The 6,307-nt window shown below is 39.4% G+C and overlaps 1 pseudogene; it reads right to left on the bottom strand.

The window, feature by feature from the left end:
- Window positions 1–1,342: 1,342 nt before the first annotated feature.
- Window positions 1,343–3,053, bottom strand: LOC127221391 (schlafen family member 5-like; annotated as a pseudogene).
- Window positions 3,054–6,307: the final 3,254 nt, after the last annotated feature.

Raw genomic sequence — 6,307 nt, 5'->3', positions numbered from 1 at the left:
AATACAATGAAAATACTCACTTTATATGGCTTCGTGGTATGATGGATGTTGAGATATTTGAAAATTACTCCCCCTTCAATCCTTTTGAATGGATATTTACTATATTCTGCATGCTGCTACTAGAAGGAAAAACTCTATACTTCCATTCAGAAGCCTTTTTACCCATGTGCAAGTTATCTAAATAGAAGTTTTTGGAGATGAATCTAAGCTAAAGATTTATAAGCATTCATGATTTTCATGGCAATTGCTAGATCCTCTGGAAGCGAAGTACAATACACAGAAGTATTATTTCTCACCAAAAAGCATGTCATAACACATGCTGGTTATGTCACACTCCTGCTACTATAAGTAATGATTTGCTGTGGGGAACTATTAAAACTCCTGTGCCCTTTCACCCATCACATTCTTTGTCAAACTTTCTTTTGATATTGGAAATTTTCTTTTTTATGTATAGAAACTTTTTTTTTTTTTGAAACAAGGTCTCACTATGTATCTCAATCTGGTCTGGAACTCACTATATTAACTAAGTTGTCCTCAAACTCACCAAGATCTACCTGTGTCTATCTCCTGAGTGCTCGGATTAAACCACCATATATAAGACTTTAGAGGAGAAAAACTACTTACACATTTACTGCCAGCATTTCCTCAGCATATTGTTTCTTGACTAGTTTTGTCTTTTTGTTGTTTTGTTTTTTCAGACAAGATTTCCTGTGAGAATCTCCCACCGTCCTGGAACTCACTCTGTAGACCAGGACAGCCTCAAACTCAGAGATTCTCCTGTCTCAGTCCTCCCTGGGAGTGCTGGGATTAAAGGTGTGCACCACTACCCAGCTTTTTGTCACTTTTTCCTGCAATACTTTTAGTTAGTCAATGTTTGTTTCCTCTTTCTTTCTTTCTTTCTTTCTTTCTTTCTTTCTTTCTTTCTTCCTTTCTTCCTTTCTTCTCCTCCTTTCTCCTCCTTCTGAGATAGGGTCTTGCAAAATCGTGACTCATCCTAGAACTCTGTAGACCAGGCTGGCCTCAGACTCACAGAGATCTGCCTGCCTCGGCCTCCCAAAATGCTGGGATTAAAGGTGTGCACCACAATGCCTTCCCATCTCTCTCTCTCTCTCAACACACACACACACACACACACACACACACACACCACTTGAGTGAGAGAGAGAGAGAAACAGAGAGAGAGAGAGACGAGAGAGATATCTTGATGTCAGCTTAACCCTAGGTATCTCTTACTATTATCTGAATTCTCACTTGTATTTGCTCCTGACATTGGAGAGAGCACATAACTTAGTGGGTATTTGTACATGTAAATGTTTTAAGTTTAAATCAAAGAGTTTCAAAGTCATCTAAACCTTCCTAATTGAAAACTGGTATTCCCTATCAAAGCAAAAAGCTTTATAATATAAAGATAAGTTCTTTGCCCTGGAAGCTAGACAGAGCACAACATTGTAGAAAATGGGCTGTCTCACATTCCACTGGAATTATCCAAATACTATGTTTCTTTCCATTCCTGAAAATTGTTGGACACTAGTCAACTCGATGTGATTACTGGAAAAATTCCAATTCTTCCCTGACCTGCACCAGTGAACTGGGTTCCTCAGTGAGCGAGACATGGTCCCCCTCCTCATGCTAGAAGGAATCTTTTCTTTATATATTTCTATGCTCTGGCTTTAAAAAAGAATGTATAACATCCTGGGATAATAGCTAGACTCTCCAGAGATACTGGCACTTCTCTGCTACAAAAATGGCCATCTGACCTGCAAATCTAGGCATCAGTTATCTCTAAATTGAAACAGACACCTGGAACCCATTCAAGTTCTTGGACCATTGTCAGGGCCTCTGAGGGGACATTTGGGGGGTGGATTGTTTCTGATTTGCTGCATTATTTCTTGTAGGTGGTTGGCTATGCTGCATCCATTTCGGAGCATCCTGGTGAGCTTCAATATTAACCTCCTGGTGCTGGAGGTCAGGAGGCCACTGCAACACAAGTGGCTGATCTGAAGTAATCTAGAAAAACACAGAGAACTCCTGGTTCATATTGTGCCTCTCTGGATGATGGAGTTTGCCTTGGCATACTAGTCTCCATCTTCAGTTCGGAAATTCTGAGCATCATCCACAACAATGTGTTTAATGTTATTAAAGGTATTTTTCATGAAGGATTTCCGTGTCACTGCCTGGCAGATGTTTCTCTGGCTGAAAGTAAGAAATACAGTCAGGTTTTTCAGTTATACCAAAAAAAAGTCAACCCAACTCTAGTTACAGTCTCTGAACATGGTTACTACAACCCAGAGCTTAGCCTGAAAGCTTCACCCGCTAAAATTGCCCAGCAGAAAGAAACTAAGAGTCAGGCCGTATACATACCTTGCGAACCTTTCAAAGCCTGGTTCTCACAGATATAGAGAATGTCATCAGCTTGGCAGTTACCCCTAATCTTCTCCATGATCCTGAGAGGCCAGAGTGGTCTTCCCTGATCCAGGTAAGCCATGAACAAACAACTCTCTGTTCTTGCAAAGATCCTTTAAAAGCAACTGATACTGTTGGTCTGTGAGTAGGGTCACCACCTTAGAGTCTAACTCTTCATTAAAGAAGGATCTGAACCCAAACAAGACGATCACAAGGATTGCAAAGAACTTATCTGTGATGGTCGTGAAGTTATAGGATTCAGGGTAGATGGTATTTCAAACGGTTACTGTTTGATAAGGACCCAGCTGCAAGACCAAGGGAATGATGCCTAATTTCCAGAGTATCCACCCATGTTCACCAGCTTCTGTTTCAGGGTACGGGCAACCCTCATAGGAATACCCTCTGTAGCCCAGATCCCACTTGTTGCAAATGGTGTATAGGATTGGAACATTGTTTAGGGAAATTAGCAGAGCATCACAGATGACACCCCGCCTCTCAAGACCGAGGTCCACAGCCAAGCTGTGGAGAAAATCAGTACTCTTGAGAGAAAGAGCAGATTTCCATACTTATTAAGTTTCTTAGTCCTCTGTGATCCAAGATGAGGTCCCTGTAGACACTTTCCGGAGTATATGTAATCCTGTCAGGTGACACTAGACAAAGAAAGGATCCAAAAATTAGAGGCTCACAGGGACAAGCCATTAGTCACCATTACTGTGGGAATCTTTCTGGAATAAGCATTCTTGACACCAATGACGGTAGAAGAGAGATGTCACCAGAACAGCCCCTGAGAGCCATCAAATCCTCTGTGTCTCAGTACGCACTTCTGCATTTTATCTAAACTACAAGATGGAGTGGGTAAGCAATCAAGATTTTTGGTACAGGGCAGTCGTGCAGGATTTAAGGGCCATGGCCATTGTTTCAGCTATTTATCCAGGTCATTCTATTTCAGGTAGCAAGTGAAGTCATCCTTGGCAAACAAGCAATACAAGCAGTTGTTACCATCCAGGCAAACACAAACCTGGCCCTGCCCCTCTGGGACCTCGGCACACATAGTAAGCAGTACCCTGGCTCTGTACACAGGTGCAAAGGTCCCTTAAGAGGAAAAGTCTACCACTTCTCTCTTTCAGCCATTTCTCTGAGGAGGCAGAGAGACCTCGTCTCTTCTCTCTCTTTTCTTTTTCTTCCCCTTCCTTCACTCCCTTCCCTTCCCCCAATAAACTCTCTCCACATAAGTTCTGCATGATGGTGTATTTGCCATGAGACTCGATTAAGGTTCAACCTCAAGCCATATTATTCCAGCAGTGCTTTTAAGTAAATCACTAAATAAATTGATAAGTCAGTAGCTAATAACTGGTTTTTTCTTACCTTGCTCTATCAATTACAACATACGGAGGTCCCCAGCACAACCTTGGGCCCTACCATGTGTCAAGGATCAGTTTTATGTTAGCAGCAAAAGATAAGAAACCCCTGTATCTGGGAAAACCCAGTTTCAATAGACACAGACAACTCAGGGTACAAAGTAGCAAAGGTAGCAAGAAAAAGCCTCACTGGGACTGTGTGAACATTGATGGAAAATACAGCTTAGCAAAAAAAAAAAAAAAAAAAAAAAAAAAAAAAAAAAAAAAGAGAGAGAGAGAGAGAGAGAGAGAGAGAGAGAGAGAGAGAGAGAGAAAGAAACAGTTTCTGCAAGTCTTTATGGAAAGGACACAGGATTCGGGAATAGAGAGATAATAAAAGGAGAAGTGTGAGCTGTGAGTTTTGGCACATGTATTTAATCCCAGGACTGAGGAGGCAGGAGGCAAGCAGATCTCTGTTGAGTTATAGGCCAACCAGGGTCACACAGTAAGACTGTCTAAAAGAGGCAGAAGTATGTGTAAACATGGAGGCAAACAAACACCCAATCCATTCAGATAACTCCACACAGTTTGTGAGAGACAAAGAAAAGGGATGGTGGTATAAGGAAGGAAAGAGCTCAGGAGCCATCTAGACACTTGGCAAGAGCCACATGCTAGCTGGTTGGGAGTGATCAACACCTGCCACAGGTTATGACTGTGGACAGGGGTTACACAAAACTATGGGTGTGCTACTCCAGTACCACTACAACAAAAATGTCTATTTCATGTAGGTTAATTTAATTTTTAAAATCCTTTAAAAATATTTTTTATGTTTTATGTATGAGTATATGTAAATATGAAAGATACCTATAAAGACTTTTTGGTATGTACTATTAATTTTTTGGCTATACAGACTATATACATGAGTCTCTTAAAAATTGGAGGGTTATAAACACTGACTGAATCTAAACCCAAACTATGAATACTCTTCAAAGGAAATCAAATTCACATTTGGAAGGCTGAGGCAGATGGATCTCTGTGAGTTCAAGGCTAGTCTGGCTCACATAGTGAGTTCCAGGACATTCACAGGGACCTTATTTAGTGAGACCACCCTCTCAAAGCAAAGAAAGACAGAACAGCACAAATAACAAAAAGTCAAATCTAAAAATCTGTGTTTCAAATTCAAGGTACAAACAGAACCACGGATGAGTTCATATTTCTGTGTTTGGTTGAATGGACAATAGAAACTCCAAGTAATCTAATTTGAACATTAATTTTTCCTTTTTTTAAAAAAAAAAAAAAATTGTTTATTTTTATGTACATGGGCATTTTGTCAAAAGGAGCGTCTGTGTACTGTGTGTGTACAGTGCCTACGAAGTCAGAAGGTGATGTTCGATTCCAGGAACTGGAGTTTCAAATGCTTCATAAATCCATCATGTGGGTGCTGGGAATCAAACTAGACTCTCTACAAGAGCAGCAAGTGCTCTTAATTGCTGAGTCATCTTTCCAGCCCCCTGAACAATTCAATTTTAAAGTACCAATATAGAGCAATATGCTGATTCTAAAGAAAATGGGAGGTTGTCATAACAAAAGGTACATTTTGGTGGTGCTAAAGCTGGTCATATGACTGATACCATAAACTGCATACACTAACAATTTGAACACACCAGTAAAAGCTTTGTCTTGAGTAAGAGACATACTAGACTGAACCCAGCAGTATCCTACTATATTTGTCTACTATTATTTTAAAGTAACTTTATGTTTGAAATACTTAACCAATGAACTAAAGAAATAAAAGGTCATAAATATAGAAAAGGTTACTCAAATTATTTTTCCTCTTTGTATTATATGTTTATTAAGTAAAGTTTTTCCATTTTAAAATGACATTAACATATGAAAGAACAATGTTATAAAGCTTTTGAAACGATTGGGATATTTGAGACAAGTGTCACATTTCATGGATTGCAAATGTACTTCTCAGTGTTTCTTACTAGTCATATATCTTATGGTTTAATTAACAATATTATTTTTCAGAGCTAACAAAATGATAGTAGGTTGTTAAGCAAATGTGAGAGAGAAGATTTGTAAGATCAACCAGACAATCCATGTTGAACTATGAGAAAATTTACACTGTAAAATTGACAGTTCTTTCCAATTCAGCTCATCAAGGAGAATAGATTGGGCATCAAAATAAGATTTGATACAACAAAAGGCTTCTAAGATTCTTCTCTTGAAGAAAATCACCATTTGGTAAGACCATATTGGTGAACATGGGCCTGGGCATATGTTTTGTATTGTTTTATAAATATCCATCTAAATTTATAAGCAATTGTTACTACACGGAATTTATCCTTAGAGTGTGTCAGTTATTGATAGAAAAATTTTTTAAAGTACTGCTTAAGATAGTGGTTGGTGCTAGTTTGTGGCACACACCTCTAATTCTGAGTTCCACTCTAGCCCAAGTGTGACAAAGTGAATGTACCAGGACATCCAGCACACAAAAACCCTGTCTTGAAAAACCAAAAAATCCGGGGGGAGCTAGGGGAAAGATATGGCTTAGTATAACAGCA

The sequence above is a fragment of the Phodopus roborovskii genome, unplaced genomic scaffold (genome assembly GCF_943737965.1).
Source record: "Phodopus roborovskii unplaced genomic scaffold, PHOROB, whole genome shotgun sequence".
Classification (NCBI taxonomy): domain Eukaryota; kingdom Metazoa; phylum Chordata; class Mammalia; order Rodentia; family Cricetidae; genus Phodopus; species Phodopus roborovskii.
Note: the sequence above shows the minus strand (reverse complement) of the source record. Positions and strands in the feature narration are given on the sequence as shown.